The following is a 13,591-nucleotide window of genomic DNA, read 5'->3' as shown; positions in this document are numbered from 1 at the left end:
TTCAACAATGTGTTGTGCAATGAGCATGATGCCATGTGGTTCAGGTGAGTAAATAGTAGTGTATGTTCTCATGACTCTGCATGCGTCAACGTTTGGCCCATGGGTAGCGCAAGACACCATGGGTGCAGTTTTGATGCCTCACTATAAAACTCTGAATATTGACACTTATGCTACAGGGTCGAGAATGGCTGCAAAATTGCAGTTTGTGGTACCCTGGTTTTATCAATTGTCATGGAGGACAAGTCACAAGATACAGGTTTAAAGTGCCAGCGTGTTAAACCATCAGTAAAAGAAGACCTCCAAATGTCTAAAACGAAGATGTTAAAACCCGATAATTCCTGTCTCACACTAAGTGAGAACGCAAAGAAACGGATGGGAAATTTACAAACAGTAGAGGTGTGGATGTATAAATAAAAACAGGTTGAAAGGGTCGCAATTCAGCCATGAAATTTTAAAAGTTTAGAGGAAGTCCCTGTAAGTTCATTTGTTCTCGCGGCACCACTTGTTACACTCACCATCCAAACATTGGATAGGTCTATCGCGCCAAGCACCCGACGTAAGGCGAAGCCCCAAGTGTAGCACTGAGTCGACCATTCTTAATGCTATTTTTGTCGCCGACCCATACAACCCACTGACATATTCCAAACGAGACCCAACCAAATCATTATAGAGGCGTAGTGCGAGTGCTTTTTGTCGGCAACATACAATAGAATATCAATTTTTATATATATATATATATATATATATATATATATATATATATATATATATATATAGGTTGGGAAATGAGGGGCTCGTTAGGAAATACAGAAAGAAAGGACGGCAGTCTACAACGCCAAAGGCGGCATAGGGGAATGATTAGACTATTTTTTACCGTTAGTGACGTTACATTTTTTTTATTATTATTAACTACGCGAGAAAGAAAGAAAGAAAAACACGCGCCCAGAGTGGGGACCGAACCCACGCCTTTCGATTAGATCTCGAATGCCTTACCAATTCGGCTATCTGGGCGACTGTGTTCTCCTTCACATTCTGGGGTATTTATATTTACTACAACTGTATCTGACGCTTGAGGGTGGTAGCCAGCGCCACTCAGACTACACGGGGAGAAGGGGACCTTCTTTTCAACCCCCGGGGCGTGACGCGAACGTCTACGGCCTGTCATAAGCGGGTATCTGGCGGGAAACCCTCTTATGCTACCTTGGCATCAAGGCTGCCAGAACCGAGGCCCTCGCTAAGCTTTCGCACGATAAATGGGTTGGGAAATGAGGGGCTCGTTAGGAAATACAGAAAGAAAGGCCGGCAGTCTACAACGCCAAAGGCGGCATAGGGGAATGATTAGACTATTTTTTACCGTTAGTGACGTTACATTTTTTTTATTATTATTAACTACGCGAGAAAGAAAGAAAGAAAAACACGCGCCCAGAGTGGGGACCGAACCCACGCCTTTCGATTAGATCTCGAATGCCTTACCAATTCGGCTATCTGGGCGACTGTGTTCTCCTTCACATTCTGGGGTATTTATATTTACTACAACTGTATCTGACGCTTGAGGGTGGTAGCCAGCGCCACTCAGACTACACGGGGAGAAGGGGACCTTCTTTTCAACCCCCGGGGCGTGACGCGAACGTCTACGGCCTGTCATAAGCGGGTATCTGGAGGGAAACCCTCTTATGCTACCTTGGCATCAAGGCTGCCAGAACCGAGGCCCTCGCTAAGCTTTCGCACGATAAATGGGTTGGGAAATGAGGGGCTCGTTAGGAAATACAAAAAGAAAGGCCGGCAGTCTACAACGCCAAAGGCGGCATAGGGGAATGATTAGACTATTTTTTACCGTTAGTGACGTTACATTTTTTTTAATATTATTAACTACGCGAGAAAGAAAGAAAGAAAAACACGCGCCCAGAGTGGGGATCGAACCCACGCCTTCGATTAGATCTCGAATGCCTTACCAATTCGGCTATCTGGGCGACTGTGTTCTCCTTCACATTCTGGGGTATTTATATTTACTACAACTGTATCTGACGCTTGAGGGTGGTAGCCAGCGCCACTCAGACTACACGGGGAGAAGGGGACCTTCTTTTCAACCCCCGGGGCGTGACGCGAACGTCTACGGCCTGTCATAAGCGGGTATCTGGCGGGAAACCCTCTTATGCTACCTTGGCATCAAGGTTGCCAGAACCGAGGCCCTCGCTAAGCTTTCGCACGATAAAAGGGTTGGGAAATGAGGGGCTCGTTAGGAAATACAGAAAGAAAGGCCGGCAGTCTACAACGCCAAAGGCGGCATAGGGGAATGATTAGACTATTTTTTACCGTTAGTGACGTTACATTTTTTTTAATATTATTAACTACGCGAGAAAGAAAGAAAGAAAAACACGCGCCCAGAGTGGGGATCGAACCCACGCCTTCGATTAGATCTCGAATGCCTTACCAATTCGGCTATCTGGGCGACTGTGTTCTCCTTCACATTCTGGGGTATTTATATTTACTACAACTGTATCTGACGCTTGAGGGTGGTAGCCAGCGCCACTCAGACTACACGGGGAGAAGGGGACCTTCTTTTCAACCCCCGGGGCGTGACGCGAACGTCTACGGCCTGTCATAAGCGGGTATCTGGCGGGAAACCCTCTTATGCTACCTTGGCATCAAGGTTGCCAGAACCGAGGCCCTCGCTAAGCTTTCGCACGATAAAAGGGTTGGGAAATGAGGGGCTCGTTAGGAAATACAGAAAGAAAGGCCGGCAGTCTACAACGCCAAAGGCGGCATAGGGGAATGATTAGACTATTTTTTACCGTTAGTGACGTTACATTTTTTTTATTATTATTAACTACGCGAGAAAGAAAGAAAGAAAAACACGCGCCCAGAGTGGGGACCGAACCCACGCCTTTCGATTAGATCTCGAATGCCTTACCAATTCGGCTATCTGGGCGACTGTGTTCTCCTTCACATTCTGGGGTATTTATATTTACTACAACTGTATCTGACGCTTGAGGGTGGTAGCCAGCGCCACTCAGACTACACGGGGAAAAAAATGTAACGTCACTAACGGTAAAAAATAGTCTAATCATTCCCCTATGCCGCCTTTGGCGTTGTAGACTGCCGGCCTTTCTTTCTGTATTTCCTAACGAGCCCCTCATTTCCCAACCCATTTATCGTGCGAAAGCTTAGCGAGGGCCTCGGTTCTGGCAGCCTTGATGCCAAGGTAGCATAAGAGGGTTTCCCGCCAGATACCCGCTTATGACAGGCCGTAGACGTTCGCGTCACGCCCCGGGGGTTGAAAAGAAGGTCCCCTTCTCCCCGTGTAGTCTGAGTGGCGCTGGCTACCACCCTCAAGCGTCAGATACAGTTGTAGTAAATATAAATACCCCAGAATGTGAAGGAGAACACAGTCGCCCAGATAGCCGAATTGGTAAGGCATTCGAGATCTAATCGAAAGGCGTGGGTTCGGTCCCCACTCTGGGCGCGTGTTTTTCTTTCTTTCTTTCTCGCGTAGTTAATAATAATAAAAAAAATGTAACGTCACTAACGGTAAAAAATAGTCTAATCATTCCCCTATGCCGCCTTTGGCGTTGTAGACTGCCGGCCTTTCTTTCTGTATTTCCTAACGAGCCCCTCATTTCCCAACCCATTTATCGTGCGAAAGCTTAGCGAGGGTCTCGGTTCTGGCAGCCTTGATGCCAAGGTAGCATAAGAGGGTTTCCCGCCAGATACCCGCTTATGACAGGCCGTAGACGTTCGCGTCACGCCCCGGGGGTTGAAAAGAAGGTCCCCTTCTCCCCGTGTAGTCTGAGTGGCGCTGGCTACCACCCTCAAGCGTCAGATACAGTTGTAGTAAATATAAATACCCCAGAATGTGAAGGAGAACACAGTCGCCCAGATAGCCGAATTGGTAAGGCATTCGAGATCTAATCGAAAGGCGTGGGTTCGGTCCCCACTCTGGGCGCGTGTTTTTCTTTCTTTCTTTCTCGCGTAGTTAATAATAATAAAAAAAATGTAACGTCACTAACGGTAAAAAATAGTCTAATCATTCCCCTATGCCGCCTTTGGCGTTGTAGACTGCCGGCCTTTCTTTCTGTATATATATATATATATATATATAGCGAATCAGAATAGGAAATGAGGGGCTCGTAGAAATAACACAGAAATAAGGGTTGGCAGTCAAGAAAACCTCGGAAAGCAAACGGGAGGTTGTGGTAGATCGTTGAAACAAATAAAGAATTTGGAAAGACAGAAAGAAAGCGGAGAAAAAGGGATCCGAACCGACGACTCCAGAATACCGGTCTGGGGCGATAACCAATACGTACCGGTGGGACAATTCCTCCCCCCCCCGCTTTCTGGGGTATTTATGTCAATGGAATTTTTTCCTGTGCTTGGGGGTGTAGCCAATGCCACTCTGACTTCTCGGGGTGAGGGGACCTTCTTTTTAATCCCCGCGCCGTGACTGGAGTGTCTACGACATGTCGAGAGTGGTCAACCAGCGTTGAACCCTCTTAAGCTCCATATGGCACCAAGACTGCCAGAACAGAGGCCCTCGCTATGCTTGTAGCGAATCAGAATAGGAAATGAGGGCCTCGTAAAATAACACAGAAACAAGGGTTGGCAGTGAAGAAAACATCGAAAAGCAAAGGGAATGATGTGGTAGGTCATTCAAACAGAAAAAGAATTTGGAAAGAAAGAAAGAAAGCGGATAAAAAATGCCCGCCAGTCTGGAAATAAAAACTAACACAGAGCGCGAAAAAATGTTAGTAGAGACTGAGATACACGAGAAGGACATAAAAAATAAAAATAAAAGTTTAGTGACGTTTCAAGGAGAGGACTCCCTTTCTGCAGAGTACAAAATAGGTTCTTTTCAGAGCTATATATATACACAAAATGTTGCAAGATCGAGGGCAAGGCAAGAGGAGGGAGAGTTTGTACAAGTGGATCATGGTTGGTGGGTAGCAAAAGATTGAAGAGGGAGCGGGAAAATAAATAATAAAAAGGATAATAAGAACACACAGTCACGCGGTACGAACAAGGGGAAAAAAGAGAGAGAACCAAACACAAAGAAAAATAAAAATTATAAAATCAAAAATGAATAACAAGGTAATCTTCCTGCCCTATGGCAACGGGGGTTAAAAGTTGTCAAAACAAGATATGTCCATGCACGTGTTTGATTTATTTTCCCACTCTCTCTTCATTCTTTTGCTACCCACTAACCATGATCCACTTGTACAAACTTTCCCTTTTCTTACCTTGCCCTCGCTCTTGCTACATTTTCTGTATATATATAGCTCTGAAACGAAACTATTTTGTACTCTTAAGAAAAGGAGTCCTCTACATGAAACGTCAGTAAACGTTTATATTTATTTTAATCCTTCTCGTCTGTCTCTGTCTCTACTAACATTATATATATATATATATATAAATACACACACACACACACACACATATATATATATATATATATATATATAAATATATATATATATATATATATATATATATATATATATATATATATATATATATATATATATATGTCAAAGTTGCAGTCCTTATTGCCAGTGCTGTTTTGGCGTTTTAACAGTGTTTTATAGTTCCGAATGAAGAATTATTGCCTTTTTTTAATGCAGGAATAAATAATTGAAAATTCAAGTCGAGAAAAAATGCGCCGTTTTTTCCGGAAGCGGGAATCGAACCCACAACCTCCGCATACCGCCCTGCCAGGCGAGAGATTGCCCTGAGGAAAGCAAGTTCTCTTTGCTGTAACGTAGGTCACAATCGTGCTTTTACCTTGTTCGAAGTTTTTCTTCTCTTGTATATATATATATATATATATATTTGTGTGTGTAGAGAGGTAGAGGTATGTGTAGAGGTATAGAGGTAGAACACCCGCCTCGCGTGCAGAAGGACCGTGGTTCGAATCCCGGTGCCGGACAATTGCCACCCGATTAAAAAAAAAAACAATCTGCGTATTGATGGAATTGCACAAAGGGGCTTGGGGTGCGGCCTGACCCCGCCGACCATTGCCGGTAATGCACGCCCTCACCAGAGCAGGATTAGCCACCCTGGTGTAGTAACGGCCGCAACCTCCCATGAATACGCCAAAACACCCTCGCCCCTCAGTCCCCAGCGGCTGCGAAGCAACTGAACACGGCAGCGGTCAGACATGTGACGCAGCAGAGGGTGCTAAGAATCCCTGGATCCGGACAGGCCGCCAATGGAATCTGAACCTGGCAACGTTTAACGCGCGAACCTCATCTAGCGAAGCAAGTCTCGAGGTGCTGTTCGAGGAATTAGAGGGCATTAAATGGGATGTAATAGGGCTTAGCGAGGTTAGGAGGGCAGGCGAAGCCTTTACGGTGCTGAGAAATGGACACGTCCTAAGTTACCGGGGTCTAGAGGACAGGAGAGAGCTGGGAGTGGGATTTCTAGTCAATAAAAGCATAGCTGGCAACATAGACGAATACTATAGCATTAACGAAAGGGCAGCAGGTCTTGTAATTAGGCTCAATAAGAGGTACAAGCTCAAGGTGGTGCAGGGCTACGCGCCCACATCCAGCCACGACGACCAAGTAGGGGAACGCTTCTATGAAGATGGGGAATCGGTAATGGCTAAAGTAAAAACACAGTATACCGTAGTTATGGGGGACTTCAATGTTAAAGTAGGCAAGAATCAGGCTGGAGACAAGGCAGTTGGGAACTATGGTCTGGGCTGTAGAAATAGCAGGAGGGACTTACTAGTTGAGCTTGCAGAACGGAATAACCTACGCATAATGAATACCTTCTTCTGTAAACGGGAGAGTCGGAAGTGGACCTGTAGGAGCCCGAATGGGGAGCACAAAAATGAAATAGACTTCATAATATGCGATAACCCTGGAGTCGTGCAGGATGTGGAAGTGCTCGGAAGGGTAAATTGTAGTGACCACCGCATGGTAAGATCTCGAATTAGGCTAGATCTGAGGAGCGACCGCTACAAGCTAGTACGAAAGAAGCCGACAAATGAGCTAACAATAAGACGTAAAGTAGAAGAATTCAGGTTCGCGCTGCAGAACCGATATTCCGCCTTTGACGAGGAAGCCGAGTTTACGACACAGCAAGCCAGCGACAACCTTACACGCATTATCACGGAGTGTGCAGTAGAAGTAGGGGGCACTATGGCTAGACAGGATACTGGTAAACTTTCACAGGAGACGAAAGATCTAATCAGAAAACGGCAAACAATGAGAATCTCTCCCGCAGCTGACATAATAGAACTAGCCGAGCTCTAGAAGTTAATCAACAAGCGTAAGACAGCTGACATTCGGAAGTATAATATGGAGAGGATGGAATACGCTGTAAAGCACGGAGGTAGCATGAAAGCAGTGAAGAGACGTCTTGGCGTGGGGAAAAATCAGATGTATGCTCTTAAGGATAAGCAAAGCAATGTCATCACAAATGGGGATAAAATAGTCAAAGTGGCCGAGGAGTTCTATAGAGATCTGTACAGTAGCCGGGACATACAGGGTAATGCCGAACCACACAGTTGTTCAGAGGAGATAGTCATCCCACCAGTAACGACCGAAGAAGTAAGGAAGGCTTTGAAAGAAATGAAAGGGGGCAAAGCACCTGGTGAGGATCAGATAACAGCAGACCTCTTGAAGGATGGCGGAGAAATTATACTTGAAAGACTCGCAAACCTGTATACGTAATGCCTAATGACCACAATGGTACCGGAATCTTGAAAGAACGCGAACATCATCCTAATCCATAAGAAAGGCGACATGAAGGACTTGAAAAATTATAGGCCGATCGGCTTACTGTCAGTCGTCTACAAGGTATTTACCAAGTTAATCGCTAACCGAATCTCTGCAACCTTGGATTTCAGTCAACCCAAAGAACAAGCAGGGTTCCGTAAAGGTTATTGAACAATAGACCATATTCACACGATCAATCAGGTGATAGAAAAGTGCGCTGAGTATACTGAACCCCTATCTACAGCCTTCATAAATTATGAGAAAGCATTGGACTCGGTCGAACAACTAGCAGTCATTCAGGCATTAAGGAACCAGGGGGTAGATGAGCAATATGTAAGAATACTAGAGGATATCTACAATGGGTCTACAGCTACCATCATCCTCCATAGGCAGAGCAGTAAAATACCTATAAGGAAGGGTGTCAGACAAGGAGACACAATCTCTCCAATGATATTCACAGCATGCTAACAAGAAGTATTCAGAACGTTGGATTGGGAACAGATGGGAGTAAGGGTAATGGAGAATACCTCTGTAACCTCAGATTTGCTGATGACGTTGCCTTGCTAAGTAGCTCGGGGGACGAATTGCAAAGCATGCTTTCCGCAATGGGCGAACAGAGTAGAACCGTGGGCCTGAAAATAATATGCAGAGAACTAAAGTAATGATCAATAACCTTGGGACAGCACAGCAGTTTGAGATAGGTGGCGAGGCAGTGGAAGTGGTCAGCGAATATATCTACTCAGTTCAAGTTGTGACCCCAGATCCCAACCATGAGGCAGATATAATTAGAAGGATGAGAATGGGGTGGGGTGCATATGGCAGACATTCTCAGGTAATGAATAGCAGCCTACCATTGTCGCTTAAGAAGAAAGTGTATGACCGCTGCATCTTACCGGTACTCACCTACGGGGCAGAAACTTCGAGGCTCACTAAGACGGTTCAACTTAAATTGAGAACGACTCAGCGGGCAATGGAGCGGAAAATGATAGGTGTAACATTAAGGGACAAGAAGAGAGCGGAGTGGGTCAGGGAGCAAACTGGTGTTAAATACATATTAGTAGAAATTAAGAAGGAGAAATGGACGTGGGCAGGGCATGTAATGCCAAGGCAAGATAACCGCTGGTCATTAGGGGAACAGAGTAGATCTCTAGAGAAGGCAAACGCTGCAGGGGGAGGCAGAAAGTTAGATGGGCAGATGAGATCAAGAAGTTTGCGGGGATAAATTGGTCACAGTTGGCACAGGACCGAGATAATTGGAGAATAATGGGAGAGGTCTTTGCCCTGCAGTGGGCGTTGATAGGCTGGTGATGATATATATATATATATATGTGTGTGTGTGTGTGTGTGTGTGTGTGTGTGTGAGAGAGGGAGTGTGTGTAGGCAAATATATATATATATATATATATATATATATGTGTGTGTGTGTGTGTGTGTGTAGTGGGCATAACGGCGAAAGTAAGGCACTGTCATGAACACCTTGTAAAGCAAAGCGACAGGATTTGTTCCTGTTTTGCGCTAACGCACAGCACCGAACGGATTTCACGGCTGTGAAATCCGTTGCTACAGCGTAGCTGACATTTGCGCGATGAAGGACGGCTTTCACAGACGTGAGATTCACTCAAACAACACTCGGCTGGGTATATAAGTGATTGAAGCTCACCTACCTAGGTCAGGCAGCTTATCAGTGTATATACGTGTAGTGACAACTCGCTACCTACCCGGTCACGCGAGCGAGATAGCGTGATGGAGGGACTAATATACACCTTATAAGCCCGTATGCTTTCGCTGTAACAGTAGTAATGTTGTGGGCCGACAGTGGGCACGTACGGTCATGGTTTTTGTGATCATTGACAGCTACTTATCATTTGGCTAACTCAGCGGTACTTGGTAATTTCAGATAGCTGGTGGCCTATTCCCGCCGAGCCAGTGTCATTTATGAATTTGGACCTAGCAGTCATCGTAACATCACTCTTTTTTTCTAAAACCACAATGTTGCTAACCTGTCTTGTTTCTATTCTGGCAATAGTAGAGGGCTTTTGTATTGGTGCAATTTTTATCTGTAGTAACAGTGTTGCTAAATTGAACTATTTCATTAGTTTTTCCTTCACGAGCTGGTTTGCAACCTCAACAATTCCGTGCAGCACTAGCGATCACCCTCAGATAAGTCGCTCGCGGGGGTGCGCCACGAGCAAATACCGTCTTTCGTCAATCTGCAGTCCTGAAATTGGCGCCCTCAATGGCCATTCGCGCGCCATCATGCCATCGTGAAATTCGTGCCCTCATCGTGAAGGTCGGTGTCAGCACACAGGTGCGACACATTCCGTGTAGTCTTGGCCCACATGCGGCGTCCTGAGATACGTTCCTGACAAGTGGAGCTCCACATCAAAGTCAGGCCTCTTAAAACTGCCGCACTCGATTGCATGTCTTTTTGTTGAATTTGAACTAACACGTCCGGGCTAAAACAGCCGTGTTCATTGTAGAGGACCTTCGTACCCAGGATGCTGAAGAGGGAGGAGAAAACTTGCTTTAGATTAACATTTTTTTCTCGAGAAGGACTTTTCAGCACCATGTCAATGGGTGTAGTGCTGGCGGTGCGCGGAGGCTCGCGAATGCCTCGAATTTATCTCGAGTAATATTAAGTGCGAATGCACTTCTTAAGCGACCCTGAATCACGCGTCCACCGTCCGTCCGCCGCCTAGCAACGGAGCTAGCTAGCGTGCCTAGCAACGGCGCCGAATTTCCGACGCGTGAGGGCGCTCGCGTAGCGCCGCCTCTCCCCCCTCGCCTACTCTCCAGCTCGCAACACCATCTCTCGGCGCGCCAGCCAGGCCACTACACTATATAAAAAAATAACAGCATCCGGCGCCCGGTTTCGATCCGACGACGTCGCGCCCGCAGCGCGACGCTCTACCGACTAAGCCACGGAAGCCACGCTGATTTCAGAGTTAGGAACGCTCCTTATATCTTTAACGCATTCAAACTGCGTCGTCAGCGGCGTTATAGCGGCTTGATAACTGCGTGGTGTACACGTGATACTACAAACCCGATGGAAGAAATGGAAGAGAAGGCGGCGAGGCGGTGGGCTGCGGGTGCCGAGCGCAAGCGCCGCAAGCGGGCCGACAACCGTGCTTTCGCACTTTCACATTCTTCCCCTCGGGGAAATGCGGGGGGCTTTTTTGTCGGTCACCACAAGTACGGCTCGCTTATCACAACGACTGTGATCGGAGTGTTAGATTGAAGCATGCTGCATGCGTACCATGGCGCCCTTCGCCCTGCGAATCAGATGGTCGCGACGTCGAGCAATTCAACTATGACAATATGTATGGAACTTTTTTTCTTTGCAAGACGCTTCCTTCGAAGAATTAAATAAATAAAAAAGCAGTGCCTGCCAGGAACCAACATTTACCTAAAAAATTAGAACTAAAAAAGGCCGACAGCTCTGGGTGAAGGCAGAGAATACAGGTTGGTAACATTGCATCTGCCGTGGGGAACGCCTGTGTTATAGGTTGGGTGATTTCAGGACACCCGGTAGGCGCCAGACTTTCACAATGCTACTCGCGGCTTTACGCACCTACAGTAAGCTGATCCATGCAGGTCTTGTAGGTTATCAGAACATATATGTTGTAGGTGTAGGACCGTGCGCCCGCGGGTGTCTGGTGCTCCGAGCGTGCCAGTAGCAGTAGATATAGACAGAATCAGAAAACAGAGAGAGAGAGAGAGAGAGAGAAAGAGAGAGCAGTGAACACAGTCCAAATGCGTGCCAATTCAATAAACCCACCACCTGCGCAAGTGGAACAGATAGTGCAGTAAACTGGCCCTCGGGAGCGTTTACAAAGAGACCGCAGGTGGTGAAACTGGGCAGGTGCTTCCACCGCGGGCGGTGGAAGGTTGATTTTGGGGGTTTGGGGGGGAGGATGTGGGAAAGGGCGGCGAGACGAACCACAACGCCTGGACAGCGAGACGCAACGAACTTCCAGGTTGGATACCCATTACGAATGTCTTCCTAAGAATTGAAGGGCAGCATCTTGCCTGAATACTATCTATACGTGTATTGCTGTACCATTAAAACTTCGTTCGCCACATATTTACTGTACGCACGTAGTACTGCCTCCCAACTTACCTTGCCAGCACTCTTCATCTTTTGTTTGACCTGAATGCAATATTGATTTGTTTTCCTGCAAGTTGGCTCTACTTTGTTGGGGGGTTTGGGCTGGCAAACTCTCTGCTCATGAAGGAGGGTTCTTCTATCTGCAGTGGTAGGACGGCACGCTCTCCAGTGAGCGAGTTGGGAATGAGCACGGGAAGGCCTCAGCATAGTCTCTAGAGCACATGTGGTCCTGCAGTTCGGTTGAAACGGTTGCGGCCGTCGGTAGGCACGTTCTGCTGAAGCAGTATGCCTTCTCAAAATCTCGCATTACAGGCTATGATTTGACTACGCCAAAAGTATTTGGTGATGATGGCCCTTTTGTGGTAACATCCATTGGGTGTGGGGGTTTTACTCAATGCCACTTGTGCGGTTGGTACGTTCTCCAAGCTCGCTGTTTCGGAGTTCTCGCTGTTTATCGATTGAGAGATAGACGAATATTTCGTACAGCGTGATATTATTCGCTTGCAAAATCTCACCCTTGACGGGCTTCTAGGCGCTGGCACCACTTTTCGGGCAAGGCGACAGCCCTCATCTTGTGTGAAGGGCATCATCAACAGACATGTGGATCCATAAACCTATACACTGTTATTACAGTGTTTGCAAAAGTAAAACAAATACAATGTCTTCTCTTTAGGAATTGTAAACATAACATTATTACTTTCTGGAAATTGAGGCTAGAAGTTACTTGAGTCACACGTATTCCCTCTAGTCCGTCCTTTATTTTCTTGTTTGTTTCACAAGGTTCAAACCACCAACCTACCATTGTTTTAATAGGCAGCTCTATTTTATCTCTAAATCTGAGGAAATAATATATTAACAAAATAAAAATTTTGCTTACGGAAAATGTCTGAAGAAGAATGAAGCTTTCAAATATAATAAAGTGATCACTACATAACGCAATTGACATCGGTATATTTTATTTTTTCAAGAGGTTGTGTTTCCTTTACGTTTGACGACAATGACAAACACAAATATGGGTACATGATGGTTTTATTAGTTGTTTACTGGTACTCCATAAAAAAAATTTAAATGAAGCTGGTGCACGTTTTTCCAACGCCATACCCGGCAATCGGCCGTAGTTAGCACCTCACAAGCGGTTTTGGGCGTGACATAACCATTTCATCCCATAGTCTAAGCTAACTACCCTTTTTGCTTACCCATAAGACTGGTAAACTTGCTTTTCCTGCTGTCGCAGCTTAGGTCACCAAAAAAATAAACTGGAAGTCAACCAATCCTAATGCAGAGACTGCGTGCAGTAAACTTTTGGGTAGGTTAATATTAGAGCTAAGTCAAAAGTGCTCGCTACTATACAGCGCCGACAAAACAGAACGCCACAAAAACGCACAGCGACGACAGGCCACGCTATGTAAGATCACCCAAACCGAGACTATCACCAAAAAAGCACAGCTAAAACCCTCCACATTTATAAGGCCAAACCACAAGCTGTGAGAGTGCTCGCGGCGAACACCACAAAACATGTACAGCAGAACCGCATGCAAAGGTCAAGTATCGCCTACTAGAATCCGGCCGAACCCAAAATAGTGACTATTGTGTTACTGTGACTTGAGCAAGTACCACGACAATACGCAAGACAATGCACACATTTTCACATTCTTTACCGAATTCTTCTACAATTATCAGACCTTGAACCAAACCTTGGGCAGGTATGAATTTTTGGCGGCTCCTGAAGTATCCATGATCCCTGGTACCTAGGAGGCAAAACTGG

General features: G+C 46.0%; 2 non-coding genes across 2 annotated transcripts; both read right to left on the bottom strand.

The window, feature by feature from the left end:
• Positions 1–1,899: 1,899 nt before the first annotated feature.
• Trnar-ucu (transfer RNA arginine (anticodon UCU)) lies at positions 1,900–1,970 on the bottom strand. Its single transcript has one exon. It is a non-coding gene; the product is annotated as a tRNA-Arg (tRNA).
• A 408-nt stretch (positions 1,971–2,378) lies between these two features.
• Positions 2,379–2,449, bottom strand: Trnar-ucu (transfer RNA arginine (anticodon UCU)). The gene has a single exon. It is a non-coding gene; the product is annotated as a tRNA-Arg (tRNA).
• Positions 2,450–13,591: the final 11,142 nt, after the last annotated feature.

This window comes from Haemaphysalis longicornis, unplaced genomic scaffold, assembly GCF_048455015.1.
Source record: "Haemaphysalis longicornis isolate Haplotype H1 unplaced genomic scaffold, Haemaphysalis longicornis Haplotype H1 scaffold_11, whole genome shotgun sequence".
Taxonomy (NCBI): domain Eukaryota; kingdom Metazoa; phylum Arthropoda; class Arachnida; order Ixodida; family Ixodidae; genus Haemaphysalis; species Haemaphysalis longicornis.
The sequence above is the reverse complement of the archived record's forward strand: the minus strand, read 5'-3'. Positions and strand labels throughout refer to the sequence as shown.